At 36.0% G+C, this 23,120-nt stretch overlaps 1 protein-coding gene across 1 annotated transcript in view; it reads left to right on the top strand.

Moving 5' to 3' along the window:
• The first annotated feature begins 16,072 nt into the window (after positions 1–16,072).
• LOC126766374 (uncharacterized) overlaps positions 16,073–23,120 on the top strand; it is a 180,496-nt gene continuing 173,448 nt past the window's right edge. The window contains exon 1 of the mRNA XM_050484178.1: positions 16,073–16,901. The gene's annotated coding sequence lies outside the window, so the exon portion shown is untranslated. The remainder of the gene's footprint in view (positions 16,902–23,120) is intronic.

Genomic DNA, 23,120 nt, shown 5'->3' with positions numbered 1-23,120 from the left:
AGTTAGCAAATACCCGCTGTGCGAGACGTTGCGGCAGTCTCAGCCGCCACATTTGACCCTTCGCGCCACGGCACGGTCAGAGGCTGGTCAGCGCTTTCCTTCAGATCACAACGTCTACGCCGCATCATGTAACAGATTTGCCACTGACAATTCTTAGCTTGTTACGAAGTACAAACTCTGTTCGAGCATTTGTGAGCAAGCGTTTTTGGGTGAACGCCGCATCTGAGCAGCACTTTACGATGCTGTAGACTTACGCCTCAACATCAGCATCACCCTCATAATCACGAAGCCTATTTTACTCAGCTTTTATTGTTGCTGGTCGTCGTCGTGGGTATTTCCGGTGACCGCTTGCCTACCACTACTGTCTGTTACAAAACCTGTGCCACTGAGCCGTCAGCCGCCAGCCTGCAATCTACGTAAGGACAACAGCTTCAATCATTCAGCTTATAGCTCCCAACTGGTGTACGGCGTTAATTCATTACACAGGCATTTATCACATACTTAAGCGTAATACACATATGTATAGTATATGCACTTATGCTACTGTTACACAACCAATTTGTTTTTCCTCAAAGCCTTACACACATAAATAGTGGAGAAACAAGTGTTTAAGCACATTTATTGCCTATTAGAGACGCCTTTATTTGGTTGCTTAGGGTTTCTTCAAGTGTATCCTAGTTTCGAGTTTGTCTGTAAATATGTACATACATTCGGTGCATGTTTGCGCTTGGTATGATCCGTTTATTGGATGTATAGGTATAACATTTAGTTGGTTTAAAGGCATGGGACTTCAGATTTATTTGTCCACCTGTGCTGTCTTGTTTACTTCCCACACATGTGTGCCAAGGCAACAACAAATGTAATTCTTACCAATTTGTTTGCTAATTTGCTAAACAAATGCTTGTTAGGAACGTGTAATTACCGCTAATAAGTAGCCAACCAAACTAGTTTGTTCTATACGAATATTGGAGACCGAACAAAGATTCAGCTTTTTAAGCTATATTTTGTCGCATACAACAACAATTTTTCATACTTACTGATGGTGAGAAATACTCCTGATTGCTAAATTTTGTCAACGAATGTAATTTTAAAACAATCATTTAGTTTGTCTGAGTTTGAATTTGAGAAAAATAGTATTTCATAGATTATTGAAAACCTTTCTTGGTATGTATTTTGTTCTTGTTTCTTCGAGTAAGCTAGCAAATTACATTTCAGTTGCTAAACACGCTCCGCACTTCCGCAAGCCAGTCGTTCTATTCGGTGGTATCAATGTACTAAGGTGTGTTTAGAATGCAATAAATACGCAGCTGGCTCTGCTGCAATAACTGAAATGTTGGCGCATTTAATGCCGGCAGCTTAGCGCTAAGCTTTCCTCTGTCTTGCTGTCCGGTGGTCCAACCGATACTCTTTCTTAAACGTCAACTGGCCTAACCCTGCTTGCTTTCGCAATTGCACAGTGTGTTCGTTTTTCCTTTATGGACTTCCTGTGGCATTGCTTTGGTTATGGTTTTACTTACCACACTGCAGACAGGTTGGATAACCTTTAGGCCACTGGTTCGCAAAAAGGATGCTAGATATCAGGAGGGAAACGCCCGTAGGTGCTCACCATGTCATAGCAAATGGACAAGTGCTTAGGGCACATAGAAAACAACAAAAAGAACAATGTTAAAAAAGGAGAAAAGGAGAGCAAAAAATAGAATGTCGAGAAAAAGCTGCCGGCACACGACAGACGTAGATAAAAGTCGAAATGGCAATTTGAGATCGAATTGGAAACCGACGTAGTGGGAAAATGTGGCAGCAGTGGCAATGGAAAGATAACGGTAAGCAGCGGAAGAACGTATGCTTTTATATAGAGCCATTAGAAGGGCAACATCTGCCTGTTTAACAGCATTAAATACCTGTGGCAAACGATTAGTTTGCCGCTGCACACAAACCCGCAACCTCAAATTGCATTTGGAATTGATAAATAATATTTATATACATATATGTATGTTGTATGGGCGGTATGAAAAAATACTATTGACAAATCTAAGCAAAAAACAGCAAAAAGCAACTGTATGTGCATGAACTGGAAAACATGCTCAATGTCAGCCAAAAGTCTACAACTGTGACAATACAGCATGGGAGACAGCAAACCAGTGGCTAACAATGCTCGGAATATATTTATCGTTCGGTATGCTCTGCTTTTAGCTGTCAACTTGTTTACCCTTTATTGGCTTTTGAGAAATGTTTTGTTCGAAAAGTAAATACTTTCTGTCCTGCGTTGCACCCTAAATTGGTGTGGGACTGTGATTCAATGGGAAACAAACGTTCTGAGTTGATTAAATTAAGTAGAGAACGGAAACGTGTTTCGGAGAACAAGTTTAACAGTGAATATTCTTTACTATGGGATGCGGTAAGGCTGAGAGTCGTTCGAGACTTTTGCACTTCAGGTTATGCAGTGTCAACAGATCTATTCGCTTCATGGCTATGGATATGAATGGGGGTGTAAGTGGGGGTTGTCTGTCTAAACTGTTAGTGTCGAGAGTGAAGATACGTAAAGGTAGAGTAAGGTAATCTGCTTTTGCTTTTGGCTACCAGTTGTTTCTAAATTTTAATAAGTCATTGTCATTATATACATATACACATTATTTTTCATATATATGTATATATATTTTTTTCATTTACTGTTTAAGAGCCACTGAAGTTCTTTTTAACTCCCAAAAATTACCAAATTAAACGGCATTTTTTCTGTTTATGAAGAGGACAATATACTGTAAAATGTGCACACCGTAAACTACGCATAACCCTTGTCTCAAATTATCCTAAAGTTCGGGCTAATACGGCAATGAGGGCAGGAGTCACTCCCTGGTGACAAATAACGTCAAATTAACTTTGCTTGCGATGCTCGTCAGTGTATTTGGGGTTCTGCTTGTACTTTATGGCTTGAAAAAAGTCTATATCCACATTCATATGCATGTAATACAATTTTTGTATTAGACTCTGGGTGTGTATGGAATGGCGTTTACATTTATGTGTTCTGCGATATTAGCAGGTTGAGTAGTAGAAGGGGTGTGAAAGCTCGACAGTAGCACAGTGTGGTATTTGAACAATCTGAGTGGGAAAATTACGTAATATAAGTAAAAACATTAACTTCGACTGCACCGAAGCTATAATACCATTCACAGGCGTTTTTATAACATCAAGGGGTGTAAAAATATATTTATCTTGTTTAAAATCACTTTGTATGACAGTTATAAGTTATAGGGATTATATATTAAAGTGTTGCTTTCAGCATACAAGGACTTGAGTTCCTGTCCACAGAAATATTTTTGTAAACGAAAAAAAGCACAAGTTGGCAGAACTGGGATCCTCTTTAGACGAATTCGAGACGGAGTCAATACCATGCCTCTTAGGAACGAAAAAACAGATGAGTTGAATAAGAGCTTCTTTAGACGAATCCGAGGCAAGTCCATACCATGCTCCATCAAAATAGAGCTTTATGTGAATTTTGAACAAACAGCTAAGAGCAGATGTATCTTAACAACATAGCATATATGGCCCAAATATTATAGAAATAGAACCAAAGACTTACTATTTAGGTCCATAATTAGTATATACAGGCGAGCAGCATAGTAATCGTCCTGCTTTATAACAATAGGAATAAGGAAACGGTTCTCTGTGAGTGTCCAGCTCCATCACAAGCTCGACACACAACACTTGGACCTTATTTTTGCTTTCGAAATAAGTTTTTATATAATATAAACATGCCAACGCTTAATCACTCAATACACTCTTCAGGGTATAAATATACCGTCTGAGCAAATTTAAACCAGACAAACTATATTTCCTAGAATTTAATCTTTATTTTGGTCCTAAAAATATGATTCTGACACAAAACCAACTTTTATGTAACCCATACACTAGTTGTTAGCCTCAGCTATGAGGCCTTTAGTGCCTTTTGCAAACTTTGATTCTATATTATTGGACAGTGTCGACATCATAATCATAAACCCACGTTACGTGAGTAATAATGATGTGTTTGATGAATGCTGGGTTTTCAAGCATCTCCTCTAATCGACGTGGTTTTTGATTCACATTTTTGGTATCAATCCAAGCATTGACATCCTTCATAGCTAAAATATTAACCAAAAAGTTACCATGAGAGATGTTGAAATCTTTTGTAATCTCTGATGATCTTAACTTTTGTCATGTATATGTAGGTTACTTGGGTTTCACGGCTACAAAAAAAAAATAAATAAAATAAAATATTGTCTTATCTAATTCTATGACATACATAACTATAATATTGACCTAAATTCTCATGTTGATTCGAGTAATGACCTTTTAAAACCTTATACGAGTTTTTCTTGAAACTGTGTTTTCAAAAAAAATGTTTATAAAATTTTGATTTTTTTTTGTAAAAAACGTCTGCTAAAAATACAATTTTCACTTTTTTTTGTTTTTATGATTGTTTATGATATTAAAGCACATATTTTTTCTGCCAATTGTTAATGATCCTGTAAAAAGTTCTGCTGTCAAGGCAGACGCACCTTTTTCCTAGGGATTGCCGAAAATGAAGTTGAAATGGCAAATTTTTCAATATTTTTTATGAAAATTTATGATAATTAAATAAAATGAAGTTCTGTAAAATATGTATGTATTATTGGAATAATAAAAAATGTGAATAAAAATGTAAATTTTTATATGAAAAAATATTGAAAAAGGACGAAACCCTTGTAATACATTTGACAGAGTTGGATGGACGATAGTTCTATTTCAAAATCTATAAATAAATGTATGTTATACAATAACGCGACTACAAAAATGTCTATCTATATTACTTTATTATATGTCAATTCTATAGGGTTTCATCCAACATATGATCTAATGTCTATTTATCTTCTATCTTTTTGTAAATAATCTAAAGCAAAAGAAAATAAATTATTCACCTCAGTTGCCGAATTATGGCACTGTGCTGCTAAGCGCATTGCGTTTCAGTTCCAAAAAATGTTTTTTTTTTTAATATACTCAAATATATCCCAATAACGTATTTTATGCATGTATATGTGTTTGTAAAAGGAATAAATGCGTTAGTATTTGCATTGCTTCTCAAAGGGATTGGACCCTTGCCGGAATAAATAAATGTGAACCATGAACTTTTGTTTTTCACCTTTCCAAAAATTTCAATTGATTAAAATTTCATAAATTTACATTTTTCTCTAGACTTACCGCATAGCCTAAAACGAATACTCCGGTGCTGGCGCCATGCACACATGTGTGGCTCAGAACACCTTTGTGTGTGCTTATGAATATTTACGAGCGTGCAAACTGTGTTTACTTGCCGCGTTTGTGTAAATGTGCATTTTTTTAATGTCAACGTATTGCACATGTGCTTGTGACTATTCCCGCGCGCTTCGTGGTTGAATTGAAAATCCCCAAATGAAAATAAAAGTAAATTCACATCATCACCGACGTTTATTATAAAGCAATCAACAACCAGCCAACAACGCTGCTCACTTGACAGCGCTCAGCCGTGGCAATCGTGTGTGTGTGTGTTTGTGTGGTAAAGAATCGTTTCTGCTTACCGCGCCAGCCACAAATATGGCGGTGGTGGCGGTGGCGGCTACGCAATTGCGTGCGGCTGAATGTGCGAGTGCGAGGATATTTACCAGTAACGAGCAAATTAAGCACCTGTTGTACTGCTATATTCACCTTTGTTTTTGTCATTTGTTTGCACTCATACTTTTTTCCGGAAGGTGATGAAAAATATTGAAACTGAAGTGTCACAAAGTGTGCGAATAAAAATGTAATATGTGGCGTATTTTTTTGGCTGTTTGTAAGGGCTGCTGCACTTTAAATTGAAATGTCCGTTAATATTTTAAATTTATAGCACCCATGTTTTTATAAGGGTACATTTGAGGTGGCTGTCTAGAAAGTGGCAAACCCTTATTCAACTAATTGTGCAGACGAATTACTTTATCGACAAATATTCTAATGAAGGTTTTCAAATCTCGGCAACAGTTTTTGCTAAAATAAATTATGGCAAGGTATAATTTGCCTTCGCAAATTATTATATACAGAAGACTAATTTTAAAAGTTCTTAAGCCGGTAGGGCACTATTAGCGCTGGCAGCGCCAATTTGATACACTATCGTAAGACTTTATATCTTGCTATAATATTCCATTGTTGTGTTCAAACTATACATATATTGTTCTCAATAAAATGACTTGTCTCCGTTGTAATATTTGTGGATAGACATTAAAGGTTTGGTATCAGATAGATTCCAAAAGTTCGATGCATGATTTTTGATAAAACTGGGCACTAACAGAGAAAGTGAAGAACCGTTTTATGACTCCGTTTAAGCTTGCAGCTAAGGCATACCGATTTTTAACACATGTTCTCCAATGCCCCGTTATGGTAGTTGTATGCCAGTTACTTTTCCTAGACCTTTATAGAATATCCTTCATTTTTGCCTTGTCAAATTTGGTCATATCGGTTTCGTTATCCTGAATTTGGCTTTAGATGTCCATATATTTTGCGGTATTTGTTCAAATTGCATATTGAACTTCCCTTGATCGTTCTTTGTGAACCCGGTATTGTCTCTGCCTCGGATTCATTTAGTGTTGCTTTAGCAAGAAGTGGTGTGTTTCGGTGGCACCAGGCCTTTTTGGAGGGCTGGGAAGAGCTTGTTGATGAAGATCGTGCTGGGAAACCTGCGACTTCGACAAACACCGACAATGTTACTCGTGCGTGCAAAGTATTGAACCTAGACCGTCGACTAAGCATACGTTTAATTGCCGAGATGTTAAATTTATCAAAATATGTTGTTAATTTGGGAACAGCTACCTAACCAAGGCAGCCGCTCTACAGCCCAGATGTGGTCCCCACGGACTTTTTCGTTTCCTTGCTTGATAAATAATTCAATCGCTATATTTTCTTAAAATACAAATATTTTCGATTCATAGTCGTCCCGCACATATTTGCGTATACTAAGTAAACCATTTTCAAAAAAATACAAATAAAAAATTGGTGGACCTGTGTTCTGCGATGCACCCTAGTAAGTGTCCATTTTACCATTATCTTTTTTTTTTGCATGTATGTTTTACGACTTGTAAGTTAGTGCAAACACACACAAATATAGAAAGAAAAGAAAAAAAATTAACACTTGCTATAATAAAATCAAAATATAAAACCTTTTAAAATGCAACGTTAAAACGCGTTGCCAACTTGAGCAACTGGCAACTGGCAACTGTTCTCGGCACACATTTGTTATGGAAACTTTCTGTCTATACTTAAGAGCTGCCAACAATGCCGAGTTGTTATTCTCTTCTCTGCGTTGGTATAAAACTGTTATTAGTGTAAAGTTGTGCCACTCCTTTTGCGCCGTTGTTGCTCGTCATAGTAAAAATATATTTTACGATATTTCGACGTACGCCAAAACGTCACAACTGGAACCAAAAAGTGGGAAACGGCAAATACACACACACAACCCAACATGCCATGGGAAAAAGGAAAAAGAATGAGCGTTAAGTGTTGTTGCCAAAGTGCAGCAAATTTCGCAAACCATTCGCGCGAGAGCGAGTTGCATTTGATGTGGATGAAGACTTTTTGAAAATCTACAAAAAGGTCTGGGGTGTCAAGAGCATTGAAAAGTGTTTGCATCCGTGATTGAGCGTTGCAGTTGTTAAAGCTTGCCGCAGCAACAACAAGCCGGACGAACGGCAATTTAATGCAACACACTCGCCATGAACGGAAAGTGTGCGCTTAAAATTTTCAAGTGATGCGTACTTCTTGGCACCTTGACGTGCTTGCGTACGATTTTGGGGTTTTTGTTTGGTGTGGAAACAGAAGGCTTGGCGAGTCCTAACCGCTTAACATGAAAACAACAGTAAAATTTTGAAGCAGTGCCGACCAACGGAAACAATAACAAAAATCATTAAGTTTTAGAAAAAATATAATAACAAAACACTGAAAATTTCTGACGAAACGTTCACGCGCCGCACCCCACCACGCGCTGGATAGATTGGAATCAACGCAAAAATCTGTAGGAGAAGATGGAAAAAGTAGCATACAGTTAGGTGCGAGCGCATTTTAAAAGGATTTTCACGTTAAGCTCATGAAATGTTAGAAGTGTCAAACAAACTCAACAGTTAAATAAGTAACTACTGGTGCAAGGGTTTCATAGGAAGTGAATGAAAAAGGCAAGAAGTCGCTGCCAGTAGCGAGATCTTTTCTGCACGTAGACCGACTACAAGAAAGTTTCAAGCAACGCTGCTAGAATATAGTTAAGGGCACATCAGTTCACACCGTCCTCTTTTAATGAATGCCGCCAGCAAACAAAGTGTACTTAACAACAAAAAGCGTATGCATTGAAATACATAACTGGCTTACATTAATGAATTTCGAGAAAGTTCGAAAATTAACCAAAATGTACTTTGACTATCCAAACTGGTGAGCTGGTTAAACAAAAACAGTAGTCGAGTTACTTAAAAGCAGACGCCAAAACCTTTTAGTCAATTTCAAACTACATAAATTTTGAAAGCTTTTGTGATTTACGGGCTAATGCTAGAGTGAGCAATTGTCCGAAGGAGCTTAAGCTTCTGCATTTGGAATTAATTAATTGACAGGTTAAGAAGTTGCGCGGACGGGCACAGCTGTAACATCTAAAAGTAAGCTCAGAATTTTACTAACGATAGACAATAAACAAAATGCTTGAATTTTGCTCATGTTTCAATTCTCTAGCACTCCTGAAGCGGTTACCTGTTAAACATTAATTACCCCTTCCCTTATCATCAATGCAATAACTTAATTAAAAAGTCCTACCCTTTCTTTGCATTCTAAAATCTATTCCTTTGATATTATGAACTCAAATTTTAGGTGAAGTGACCAGAGCTGCATCAACTTGAGAATCGAGTGATCGATTAAAATGATCACTTCTATAGTGAAGCTCGCAATACTTACTTGTCGATTTATTTTAGGAGGATATACTACAGTGGGCAAAAAATAGTAAGATAGTAGTATTTATAGTAATAGTAAATATAGAAAAGACGACGATTACCAGTCAAAAATCTCACTGGCATCGTTTTAATGTCGGAAGGATTAGTGAAACTCATTTGGAAAGATCACTTGGTCTTAAGAAAAGTGGAAACACGACTGGTTCCAAAGTCACTCAGTTTTTTCGGAAATCGGCGTGGCGTTAACGTCTGTGAAACAATACTTTCCGACTACCACGATATCGTGAAATGTATTACTACTAGCGATAGGTCTTGGACCTATGCTTATGAACCAGACGAAAAATCGGTCTAATATTTGACAAAGGTAAGCTGAAGCCGAAAAACCCACGTCAAAGCAGGTCAAAACCAACGATATGTTGACAGTTTTGTTCGATTATCGAGATGTGTTGCACTCCAAATTCCTTCCGATCGGCCAAACTGTCAACAAGGAATACTATTTGAGTGTTATGTGTCGCTTGCTGTAAGCTTTTCGTAAAAAGAGTCGGAATTATGGGCCTACAACTCTTGGCTCACCGTCGCATACTGCATTGATTCTTCGCGAGTTTCCCGCCAAATTTCCAACCAAATATGTGCCGCAACCATTATGTTCACTTGATTTAGCTCCTTGTGATTTCTGGCTGTTCAGCAAACTCGAACGACCGCTTCGTGTAAACCGTTTGGAGTCAATTGAAGACATTAAATGTGTGTTGCTACGCGCAGAAAAGGCCATTCCGGAAATTGACTTTAACAACTGTTTCGAGGATTAGAAAAAACGTTGGTACAAGTGTACTGGGGCAAAGAGAGATTACTTTGTAGGGGACGACATAGATAGATAGATTTTGAAGAATTTTATAATTATGAACAAACTCTTATTATACTATTTTTTGTTCAGAGTAGCGCAAGTCTAGACAAAATTTTAGACATCTTTTAAGCAAAGATAAAAAACAAATAAAAGCAGTTTTACTATCAATTTTTATATGGTTATCGTTGACATTTAAAGAATATAAAAATAATTAAAAAACTGAAAAAGTTGCTGAATGCCAGGCCGGTGGAGTGGAGGCTGGAAAAAGTACGGTGCTTCCTGGCTGACATGATTCCAATCCTTGTAGTGATCTAAAAACAACAAATTTAAAAATTCTTCATTAATGTGGGTATCGGATTGACCTAGCCTAAGAAAAAATACAAAAATGAACTGGACTTTAAAATTTCTTTAATTTGCTTTGTTTGATCTTTTCGATTTTTTTTTTAAATACTTAAAATTTAAATTTTACAAAATGCGAGCAAGGCGTGATATAGAGGTATATCAAATTTGTATTGGAATTGGTTGGGTTAAAAATGTGAACTACCTCAAAAAAACTGAACTGCCGAAATACGGAAAAAATAATTTTTTTTTCAAATTTCCAGATTAGAATACTCCCTTAACTTATTCAGGCATCACTATATATATTTAAGGACTCCGACATAATATTTCGGTATAAAGAGTACAGAAACGATAACTTCCTCCTTGAATGTAGTCTGTATAATATATTGAGTTGACACTGACATTGCCCTTGACCAAATCAAATAGTATTTAAGGAAAATTAAACATTTAGTATGTGTACTACAGAAGTCCAAAGATGCTATCGCTTGCATGGGAGCTTCAAGGCAAACTTCTAAATTTAAGCTAGGTCTCATTGGAATCCTCTTCAAATTCCTGTTGTCTGTCTTTCAAGCCGATGCTGACAGCTTAATAAATTTTTGAAAGTGTTTGTTGCTTTACCAAAACAAAAAGCCTTGCTATAATTTAGTTTCAGCTTTATAGTAAAAGTTCCTGACCGCTATTCTGCTGAGCGGAAGCTGTTCATCAACTTCCAGTTAGAAGCTGCTTCTTCGCCCTTCCAGTCCTCGCGAACTAGTTTTATTTGCACCAAGTTGCGTTCATTTTGACTACGCCATTTTTTAAACTCGCCTGTCAGTGCGCTCCTCCTTATCAGCTTTTATGATTTTTTTCCCATTGCCTCTACTTGCAAGTTTTTCACATACTTTATTTACTAGTTTGCGTTGTCAGCAGAGTTCTACATATATATTTTTCAAAATGAACACGAAAATGTGAAAAAGAATATCGCAACTAGTTTCTTACTTTACCTAAAGTTCATTCATCAACATATCATCCGCACAGATAACTCCATATCAGCGTTGTGAAGTCGTGCTTCAACAGCCCGTTAGCAGTGGGCTGCACCTGTCAGTGCAAGCTCTGCTTGTGGAAGTGTTGTCGCCGGCATCAGCACCGGATGTGCCAGGAAATTCAATTAATTGTTTACGTTGGCATTTGTCTGTGGCGCTGTAAGATAACGTTTATGTGCAAGATGTGTGCTTTCGCGTGTGCGTACTGAAGTAGGTGAGCAGGAGGTTACATTTTATATGCAGTCGTATTTATGTAGGCAGTTATGTAGAATATCAGCCGACATTTCCAAGGGATCGAACTTCGGTATACCTTCTGCTCTAATCTAGAATATCTACTAACATTGCCAAATATAAAGGACTAATGTGCTGAATTATGTGGTTTGTTTCTCTCGAGGGGTGCATAAAAATTTAAAAAGTTGCCAAAATATCTGTTCTAGGATTAAACTTTATATTAAACCTAGGTCCTTATTTATTTTCAATCTTCCTTATTTTGAAATATTTTTTTTTTTACTTTCTTTCGCCTTTATGTCGGGCAGTTCTCACTCATGTGGCGTTTGCTTCATTAGCGCTATTTAACGCCCTTTACTCCCAATCAGTCTCTGGTCTGAGATGTTTCTCATATCTCAATTCAATGTTGTCTGCTAAAACAGTGTTTGAAATTTGCTAGCTAAGCGTATTTCGTCAGTTCAACACTTTGTATGCTGCTCCATGCTATTTTTTTTATGAAAAATCCAAAAACTATTTTTAAATCCAAGTAGTCTTGCCTTTGACGCTACATTCACTTCAAACTTAATTAATTGGACGCGTTTTTGCACCTATTCTATGGTGAACTAGTGAATGCGTTTGATGGTGAAGGGCTGACGCGACACAAACTCCGAACGCGAGGCGCGTTGCGCTTGCTTGCATTTGAGCGTCTACGATTTTTGACATATCCTTCTCTGGCTTTCACTACATTTTCTGTCTATTACACGTTTTCCATTCTTGCTCAGCGCTTTCACTGACTAATCAATTTTGCTTGAGGTATAATATGGGTGGAGCTCTACGCCACCCCTCTATAAGTAGATGCTCCTACTTTCACGTGCTTATTCTCCGCCGCCTGCATGCTGTTGGCTTCCAGGATTTGTGTGTGGAGGATTTTCCTTGCAATTAATGTGAGCAAATATATCTGCCTTCCAAAGCACAAAAGTGTCGATTCATCAATAACAATAGGATATTTGGTTTACTTGCAAAGCTCCACCTGTACGAAAGTGTATGTGTGCATTTCTTTCTGTGAGAAAACATTTATTGGTTGAATTTACTTTCTTGTTGGTTACATGTGTTGTCGCTAAGGCATCCTACGAGATTTCAGCATTTGACTGATTTCTTCATCCTAATTTGATGCTCAAAAAGCCAAGAGCATTAAAGTTGAAAATCAAATACGAAGGTACTTGTAAATAGTGTTTTACAATACCTAGCAAGGATTTTCAATTTCTAGAAGTTTCACGGAAATGCTGCTTGCACTGATACTTATTATTAAGTGTAGTAAAATGCTAGTATGTTAAAATCCAAAATTCGTCAATTGAAATTTATAGATGCTTGAAACCTTTTTTTATAGCCTTTACATTTCTAAAATCTTATTGGGTCTGTTAAAGGATCATCCATTCTTATATTAAATATTTTTTTTATTTAAAGAATTGTATCCACTTGTAAATTTCATAAAATCGATTTTTATTGTAAATATAGGATGATCCTTTTCGAGGTAATGGTGAATGTTTGTTATCATTCGAAAGAACATTCTTTGCCATTTATTTATTTGAATGTTATCTCTTTCAAATGTTGGCTGCGGCTAAGTCTCAGATGGTCCATTCCAAGGAGTTCAATTTTCGATGACTCGGTCGCACATTTCGAGTAGTGACATGCGAATGACATGAGCGATGTTTTGCTCTAAGGCCTGAATCGAAGCGGGAATGTCCGCTATGATTTTAGGCTTTACATATCCCCACAGGAAGAAGCCTAACGGCGGCCAATCGATCGGCCCGAAATGAGAAATTATCTGCTCACCAAAGTGTTCTTTCAATGTCAGTCGCCTTCGGCGGTTACGTTCTCACCGGCATCACTTTTGAAGAAATGTGGACCACACCACACCAAACCGTTGCTTTTTTTATGAAATTACAGCTTTTTAATCACTTCCGGTTGCTCTTCTTCCCAAATGCGGCAATTTTGCTTGTTAACATACCCACTGAGCCCGAATGGGGTCTCATCGCTTAACAAAATTTGGCTCGAAAATGTTGGATCATTTTGGAACTTTTCAAATGGCCATAGAGCGAAGCGATGTCGGTTGCGAAGGTCGAGCGGCTTCAGTTCTTTCACAAGCTGGTATTTGTTCCCTTTTAATTTAAGACCTGTACGTAAAATGCGTCAAGTCGTTCCATACGTTAGTCCGTGGTGCTGCGAACGGCGCCAAATCGACTCTACACGGTGTTCGTGTACACTCTCAGCTACGACTGCTATATTTTCTTCACTGAGTGCTGGACGTGGTCTATTCGGTTGAATATTACACAATAATGAGATGGTGTTGCGAATAGTACGCCCAGTAGGCCGTTTATGCCGAAAAACATTCTTTACAGAACGTGAATTTTCGCAATAAACGTTGTTCATGCGTAGGTCCTTCCATGATGAAATGCCAAACAATACCGAAGAAAAATAACATGACAGCTTGACATGACTCATGCGTGATCTGTCAAAAAAGGTGATTGAAAAAATTACCTCTACTTGGATCACCCGTTATAATATCGATTACTATGTACTATGTGAAAAAAATAAAAATTTGAAGTAGACAATTTTACTAAGCGCCAGACAATTTTTTTGCGAAGGCAGATGCGTATTATTTTTATTAAATAAAAGTTCATTTCAAAAGTATTCACAAAATAAAACATGTTTTTTCTGATTAGTGGTTGAATATAATCCCTAAAAAAGACTGGATTAAACAAAAACAAAGAGAAATTCGGTTAATTGTTATCCATATCCAATCCTTCAGTTTGCATAGCAGCTATGTATGTATTTATGTGGACGATTATATGTAATAACTGAGCAGCGTTTTGAGGACGGGTGTAAAATTTCAGATTGACAGCTCAAAAACAGTGGCACTAGTTTGCATATATACAGACAGACGGACGGAAATGGTTAAGGGGTTACATGGGTTGACGGATTTCAAAATATCGATTTTTTATAATCCTATTAAATTTTACAATACCTTTAGAATATTGTCCTAAATTTTCAAGTTGATCCGAGAAATAGTTTCAAAAACTTGTGCGCTCGAGGCTAGCTAGGCGCCGTCATTAAACGCGTCTTTCTCGATACTGTGTTTTTGAAGTTGGTTGGCAAGATTTCTCGAGAACTACTCAATCGATTTTCATGAAGTTTTACACAGATCTTTGAGATGCAATTCTTAAAGACTTGGACGAAGGATTTTTTTCGGTTACAAATATTTGAAAATTTTTTACTGAAATATTCTTTTTTTTTTGTAAAAATGTCTGCCAAAAATCAAATTTTCAGTTTTCTTTCTTTCGTACAAGTTCTAAGGTTTTAACTAAAACACGTATTATTTCACTTAAGATGATCCTGTAAGAAGTTATCCTGCAAACGCATATTTTTTCCGAGAAGTCACCGAAAATGGCGTCGCAATGGCCGAGCTTAAAATATTTTTTTTTACAAAAATTTTAGAATTTGTTTGTCAATAGTGTACGTTTGTAACAATAAAAAATTTTAACAAAATATTCAATTTTTTATATGAGAAAAAATTGTTGAAAAAATGATTGTTTTTTACCCGAGGAAACCCATGTAACCTCTTAAATCGACTCAGTTCACATATGTATATGTATGTATATATTTTATAGGGTCTTCGACTTTTCCTTCGGGGTATAACAAACTTAATGCAACTTGTTCAGGGGGTAATAAAATATCCTCGTGCATTTTTAAGTATTTTAGCTAAACAAGTAAATAATTTAGTACTATAATACTCGTATAGAAGTATATGTTTGTATGTAAATATGTTTAATATACATACGTATATTTCTGAGTCACCTTATACATATATGTATGTACATACATATATATGAAAGTCTCCAATGTACCGAAATTACACGAAAGCTAATGGGAAGAGCGCTGAAAATATTTCCCAGTATTCAGGCGGAACTTCCGCTTATGGCTTTAAACGCAATGTGTAGAGTGAAAAAAATAATTTAAGAGAGCATGTTTAAATTTTAGATGGATGTTTAATATTTAAAGTTAATATATTCAGATTCACTCGTGAATTGACAACGCTACATATGTATATGCACCTATGTATACATGCTCAAATTTATGAATATTTACATATTTAAATAGATTAGTACCTACATATATTATAAATAAAAGCTGCATTGCGAATTTAGTGAATTAAAATTTATTATTAACAGCTCAGTTACAAAGCTTATCTAAGCTATTTAATCGTATCAAAGAGTAATTAGTGTCCGCTCTTTATTCAGCTAAATGAACTCTTTACTGCTTATATGTAATAGGAAATAAAACGAAACTCTCAAACAAGGAAAGCCGAACATGACCTTCGCGAATTCAGCATGCATACCCTTACGCTGCCGCTCTGAAAGGTATTTGACAACTTAGGTCACTGTGTTTTACGAACGACATCCTGATGGAAGCTCTCGCTCGCATACTCTCTGACTTCTCTCTCAACACGATTTGCCAAATAGGCGTACATACCTACAATTCACTTGCTCTGCATGATTTCAGCTTCGTCGGAATGCCTATGCATATTCTAACGTTGCGATTTACGTACATACACGAAATGCCAGAGTGGTGTAGGTTATTTTCAGCTGTTGGGCGTTAGGGGTGAAGTGATGCTGCTTCTTTGGCTACTTCGTGTGTGTTCGCATTTTGCGTTGGCTGGGCATGCAAATTGCAGTTAGTTGTGCTGATAACGCGTAACGAATTACATCTTCGCGTTAGCAAAGTTATATCATGTAAAGTGTGAAAACTGTTTCGAGAAAAATCGGGATTATATTAAAAACATTAACAAAAAGTGAAAGTATACATTTTCGTACACCTACTAAATATTGTTAGTGTAAAATATTATGAATTTATAAAGTTTTATAGAGTGATAATTGTGCCGTCGGTGACTGCATTTCGTGATCGGCTTGCAAATTTTGTTAGTGGTTATTCTTTTCGCTTATTTTTCTGCCGTTCGGTGCATTGCCCGTGGGATGGTGACTCGCCGCTACATTTGTAATTGGAATTTCACTGTGAATATACATACATAGATGATTCCATTGACCGCGTGGATGTATGAATTTGTACACGCTGCCTTAGACCGACATCATGAATTCCATGACATCTCGCGGCGTATATAATTAATAGATTTTATTTGCGTATAAACATACATGTGTACATAATTGACTATTGTGCATATGTACAAGAGTTGAAACATATCTAATTAAGAGTTGATTGTTTTTGATGTTCATAACAAGATATTGCGATTACTCAGCGTCATTACAATATATTTTCTTTTACATGGTATTTTAAATATTTTGCTGCATCGTTCGGCAACAATCGCGTTATTTACGTTTTGCTATATACACACATGCACATGTATCATATACATATGTATATGTGCATATTGGTATGCATAGTATGTGCAAAACAATGTTGAAAGGGTAGCTGACTTCTGCAGAGGTACAATTCACACAGCGACATTTGGACTAAATGAAGAGAGCGGAGAATTTGTAACAGGTGAGCTTGTCATTCAAATATAAATCAAACATAAATATTACTATTATTCATAAGAATTAGCTTTATGCTAATCTATGCATGTAAAGATGTGCTTAATCACTACAGAACGTTTGTTTAATATTTACAAAGCAGCAACAATGCAATAATGAATGATACGAGTATAATTATAATTATTGTTTATTAAACTCTATATTACCCATAATCTTTAGGAAATAATTGAGAGCATATTAGTAACAAAACGTAAATGAAAACATCTTCTGATAGAAAAATTTTATTTTGGAATTAATTTTAGCTCAGGTTTAGAGTAGCACTGCACGATGTCAGGGTTAAAATGGGTATGTACGAATAGAGGAGGATCCTCAGATTATGAAAATAATCATATTTAAAGTGCTTGTTTCTAAAATATGTAGATAAGGTAACACAAATTATTTGTTAGAAAGCAACCCTTTTGTTATTGTGTGATCGAAAGTTAAATATTACATAAAAGCTATTCTTGATCTATTTAATATAAAATAAATAGACGGAAATGAATCAGTGAAGTGATAGTGGATATAAAAATATAAAATTCATTATAAATTGGAGAAACACGCACTTTTTAAATTTTTGAATCTTAAATGCAAATATCGAAAGCCATTGGTCAGTGGCAACTATAAACATATACATGTATGTATATTCCTTAATCTGGAGAACCTTCTCTATCCGTATATACCAACTCCGAAATCGGGGGATACTATTCTAAAACCCCCACACCCCCGATTTTAAAGTTACACAATCCCATATTAATTTATTGCGTTTGTTGAATTTTATTGTAACATACATACATACATATGTATATCTTTGTTTATTATGCCCGCCGTTACAAAAAATTCCAACTAATTTCAACATAATATAATACTATAATCAATTATTGCATTTTCTGTTTGTAAATAGTGTTCTACACAATTCCAGGAATTTGCAGATTAAATTTAGAACGTAGTTCAGTCAAACTATTGCGCATCCGCAGCATCCAGCGCGTTTATATTTGCTAGTAAGCAATTGATTTGGTTTTGTTAGCTTTAGAAATATTTCATAAATTTTAGTCTTTGTGTCGCAGTGCCCGAGTTCGATTCATCAAATCAGTAACGATCATACTAACTTACGCTATCATATATGTACATATGTATGTATACTAATTATCGGATATTCAGCTGTCGATGTAAAATACTGAAGAAAGTGCAAAACTTTTAGGCAAAAGTGAGAAACGGCTTAAAATAGTTTCAGTTGTCTGCATATTAAATAAGTAAAGATCGACCAGTTCCTTACATGACACATAATTCGAGTATCTCCAACTTTACGACCATAAAGAAATCAATTATTCGAAAATGTCTGCAAAATATAAATTTTAGAAGTATTTTAGCATAAGCAAAGGGGCTAGTTTTTATCATATTTTGTTTCAATAGAGTTGTTTATTTTCGGTACATGACTGGAGATTAGGGGACTACATATATAGGGTGCAATTTATTATTAGGAACTATTTGCATTCTATAGGTTAACTGATATGCAGGTCTTCCTCTTCCACCAGTGGGTACTGAATCGAAATCTTTAAAGCTGGAGTGTTCACTTCCATCTTACCATCTGAGTACTCGCCGTTGCCATTACGCAGAGAACCATAAGTCTTCCGCGAAACACTTCTCTCGGACACTTCTAAGGCCAGCTCATCAGATGATGTCATTGTTCGTGCCTCTGCACCATAAAGCAGGACGGGAATGATGAGGGACCTTTGGAGTTTGGTCTGTGTTCGTCGAAAGAGAACTTTTCTTTTCAATTGCCTATTCAGTCCAAAGTCGCATCTGTTGGCAAGATTAATTCGCGTTGGATTTAAATGCTCTATGTTATAACTGCTTAATTATCTACTGCAAAATTGGTTTACCTTTTTTATTTTTCCGCTGACATAAAGCCTTTATAGCACTAAAATAATGCTGTTTATTTGTATGACATTGCACGATTTATTGACTATTTCCTTATTAAATACGTACAAAAGTATGTTATGCGGTAATCAATAACTGATCCGTAAACTGTAGCCATAATCTGCCATGAATACTAAATAAACTAAATTTTTTTTGGTTTACGGCTTGATGAAATATGATAGCATTTTCACATTTTACCGCTAATAAATTCTGATTCTTCACAAGCTTATCGCATAATCCTGTGTACTTTGCTTTTTTATCAACTAATAGCGTTAAGAGTAAATAAATTTTACCTTTTCGGTTCTCTGTTTTTGCGCTGGGTTGTGCGTTTATGAGCACTGTAGCTAATTTATGAAGTCCTCCGCCGGTGGATATACTCGTTTAGTGCAAACTGCCAGCACAAATGTCAGCAAATAAATCACAATTTTAAAGCAAAACAACAATCTCAGCCAAAACATTGAATTTCTGGCAGCGGAGCAGCCGAAAGCAAAAGCTAAAACACAAGCAACTACAAAAACAAGGCAATAATAGTAGCAAAAAGCATCCCACAACTTATCGCCAGGGAATGCCCACTACGGAAAGAAGGTCACAACTGCGGCATTGGCGACAACGGTACTTTTTTACTCCTTTTTGGGTCATAAAAATAATAAACAAACAAACTAAATAAAGCAAATTGTTGAAGGATAACATTTAAAATGGCTGTGGGAAAAGCGCAACTACGCATAGCGGTGAATGTGGGAAGGGAAACGAAATTAACATAAGTAAGGGAAATACCATGTTTCGGTAGAAGGTTAGGTGTGCCGCCCACTAACATTGAAAATAACGTTTTAAACAAAGCGTTAATGTACCAATAGTACCGGAAGGAAAATACAAACAAATATGTGTCCTGTTGGAGTTGAGTTGAGCAGCTCATTAGGGGCTGCTAACGAACGCCTACTTACGCTAGCGCTTTCGACCAACATCATCTGTTAGGATTTTATAGTTTATGCTTTTTACTGTTGTTTCTTGATGCGGATGCTATAAAATTAGGCACAGTGACTTGTGTAATAAATAATATTTACGAAAAATAACAGTAGATAAGAAGTAGTATTGGTTTGAAATAAATATATATATATGAAAATACTTTGAATATAAAGTAATAAATAAGATTTTCGAATAAAATAGCAATTACTCCCAATTTAAGGCCACGAGCTTACTAAAAAATATTTGAAACCTGCCAAAAATACATAATTTTCTACAAAAAATTTTTAACAATGATATTTTTTTCATATTAGTACACTGTGTGTTATCAACAAATCCTATTTACACCATTTTTTTATATACCAGTGTCTGAACTCAGAAAGGGATAATCTCTTTGAACGACGAATAGAAAAAAACCCATAGAAAGGTTAGCACTTTTTATGCAAGTAAACATGAGAATAGGGACTTAGCGTGATTGGCTAAGCTAAAGCTAATCTAAATAAGTAAATAATAACACCTATAGAAGAGTTTAAAAACTAACCATAGTAAACAATTTATTAAAAGTAGTAAGACACGTATCAATTTATCACACCGCCCTTCTGAGAAAGCAGGCATTTTTTATTAAAGTAATCCTTTTGGGGTTTGCCTGCTTAACCCAGCGAATGTGTGAGTTAGTGCTCCAGTTAACTGCGGCTGTTTTATTGAACTAATTTCCGTTGCTGAAAGGCTGAAAGGTTGACGAACTTTGTGGTCTGGGGTGCTAAATCAGTGTTGTTCAAATACAGAAATGATTTTCAGTGAAGACCTTTGCCTTGAAAAGCAGTTCATTTGATTGAGCTTAACTTAGCTATGGTTTTTCAAGCACACAAGAATCACTTACATGCACACACATTTAAGTCTATTGCTTCCTTCTTATTCATTTTATTCTGAGCCACTCTCTAAAGGGATTTGGCTACATTGTATGTCATTTATTTCGTCTGCTATGGTGAGTTGTCTCTTATGTGCCCTTTGCCTCTAACCTCATTTTAAATAATCGTAGTTTACCTTTTATCTGCTATTCCATGTAGGCTGGCATGCAAAACAGTCTATCACTTTCTAAATTTAATTATATGTATGTATGTGTTGAAGCAGTATTCCCAAAAGAGCCAACACACGTGCTACAGTTTTAGATATAGAGTATCTACATCGTTCACTACTTTGTGGGTGTAAAGTGGTATACTGTTTGTAATTTTTTCACGCCCAATTTAATAAACATTTATAGTGAAATTAAGCTATTTAGCATATGCTCCCTTTTAGACCTCTGGGGCTGATACATAGAAAGGTTCCGGTTAAGTGTAACTGGGTCAATTTACTGGTAAATAAATTAAGTTAATTTCAAATTTTCATTCGCAGATTAACTGTTGAGATGTGGCTGGATAAAAGCAAGTTGAATATTTTTGATGGGATATAATCGTATTCCAAGTGTGTTGCAATTTAGGAATATATAAGAAAAAGTTTACTGTTTATTTTTAAACAAATTATGTTAATTGGTTACATTGGGTAGTCGTAAAAGTCTTTTCGTATTTTTTTACAATGTGACATATCAGTGTTGGAAAGGTGAGTTTTTAAACTTCATTTAACCAAAAAAACATTAAAATCGGGGATGTTGCAAAAAAGTTACAGCTATTCAATAATGTGACGCTTCCGTTCTGCAAATTTCGATGTGAAAGATTCACCCTGCTATGGTTGACCTATCGTTGAAAAAGCCGATGAAATTATGGAAAAGTTTGAATAGGACCGTCATATAAGCAGCCATGACATCGCTAAGAAACTTGACATTCCTCATCAAACGGTTTTGAACCATTTAAAAAGGCTGGCTACAAAAATAAGCTCGATGTTTAGGTACAGCATGAATTTTGTGTGAAAAATTTAATGGACCTAATTTACATCTGCGATTCAGTGCTGAAACGAAATGAAATCGAACCATTTCTGAAACAATGCCAACAGGAGACGAAAAGTGGATCACGACAATAATGTGCGAAAAAGATCATGGTCCAAGCGTGCTGAAGCTCAACAAATGGTCGCAAAGCCAGAATTGACGCCTTGAAAGGTTATGCTGAGTGTTTGGTGGGATTGGAAAGGAATCATCCATTATGAGCTGATCAAGCCTGGTCGAACGATTGATTGTACATTTTATTGTCAACAACTGATAGATTGAAGCAAACAATGGAAAAAACGGCCAGGACTGAACAACAGAAAGGGCTTCGTCTTCTATAAGGACAACTCTAGACCAAACACATCTTTGATGACTCGGCAAAAACTGGGAGAGCTTGGCTGGGAAGTTTTGATGCATCCACTATAGAGCCCTGACCTTGCACCATCGAACAACCATTTGTTTCGCTCAATGCAAAACTTTTTTAATGGAGTAAAGTTCGCTCAAGTGAAGCCTGTGAAAATTACTTGTCACAGGTTTTCGCCGAGAAACCAGAAAAGTTTCAATGTCTCTAGCGGAAAAATTGCAAAAGTTCATTATAAATATAAAAAAATATTTTGAAGTTTGATTAGAAGTATAAATGTAAATATTTATATATATACATATATACGAAAACACTTTTTCGACTATTCGATATTTCAGATATTCCGTGACTAGTGTATAATATTAATAAACTTCGAGAACTATGATTAAGTTGTAATTAGAGAGAAATAATTCTGGTTTGGTGAAAAGTACACGACAGCAGATTCACGTACAAAAACTAAAAAATGTCAGGAATAACAGGAGTGTGCATTATCACATTTGCACTGATTGCAAAAAAGGGGATTATAATTTTTGCTCTTCTCTCTGCGAAATTTGCACACATGTCGAACGAGTGACTGTTTTTTTAAATTCACCTAAATATGTGCTAGGGTGTGTGCGTATTCTGTGCGGCTTTGTAATTGCAGCTGTATTCGAAAGCTTTTTTAATTGTTGAAAATGGAGTTGGTGAACGCCCGTGGAACTATTATTATGTCTGTTGCTAAATGTGTATAAATACGGAAGAAAAACTTGCAGTGGCACATAAAAAGTGAGTCACAGTAAGCGGCTAGGTATTTAGATAGTGGAGAAGTAATAAACGAATGTACATGTGCTTAATTAAAGTGAGCCATTAAGTTTGTCCAAATTACAGCAACTGGGATGCTCGTGGTGAATGGGATGCCGGTTGGATAAAGTCTGGAAATATAGTTGACAGAAATTTTCCGATTGAGATTATAACATTAGGCAATCATGTGTAGGAACCTGTACGAATCGGAACACATAAACTGCGCTCTTTTTAACTAAAGTGTTTTATATGTATAT

The sequence above is a fragment of the Bactrocera neohumeralis genome, unplaced genomic scaffold (genome assembly GCF_024586455.1).
Source record: "Bactrocera neohumeralis isolate Rockhampton unplaced genomic scaffold, APGP_CSIRO_Bneo_wtdbg2-racon-allhic-juicebox.fasta_v2 ctg100, whole genome shotgun sequence".
In the NCBI taxonomy this organism is placed as follows: Eukaryota; Metazoa; Arthropoda; class Insecta; order Diptera; family Tephritidae; genus Bactrocera; species Bactrocera neohumeralis.
The sequence above is the reverse complement of the archived record's forward strand: the minus strand, read 5'-3'. Positions and strand labels throughout refer to the sequence as shown.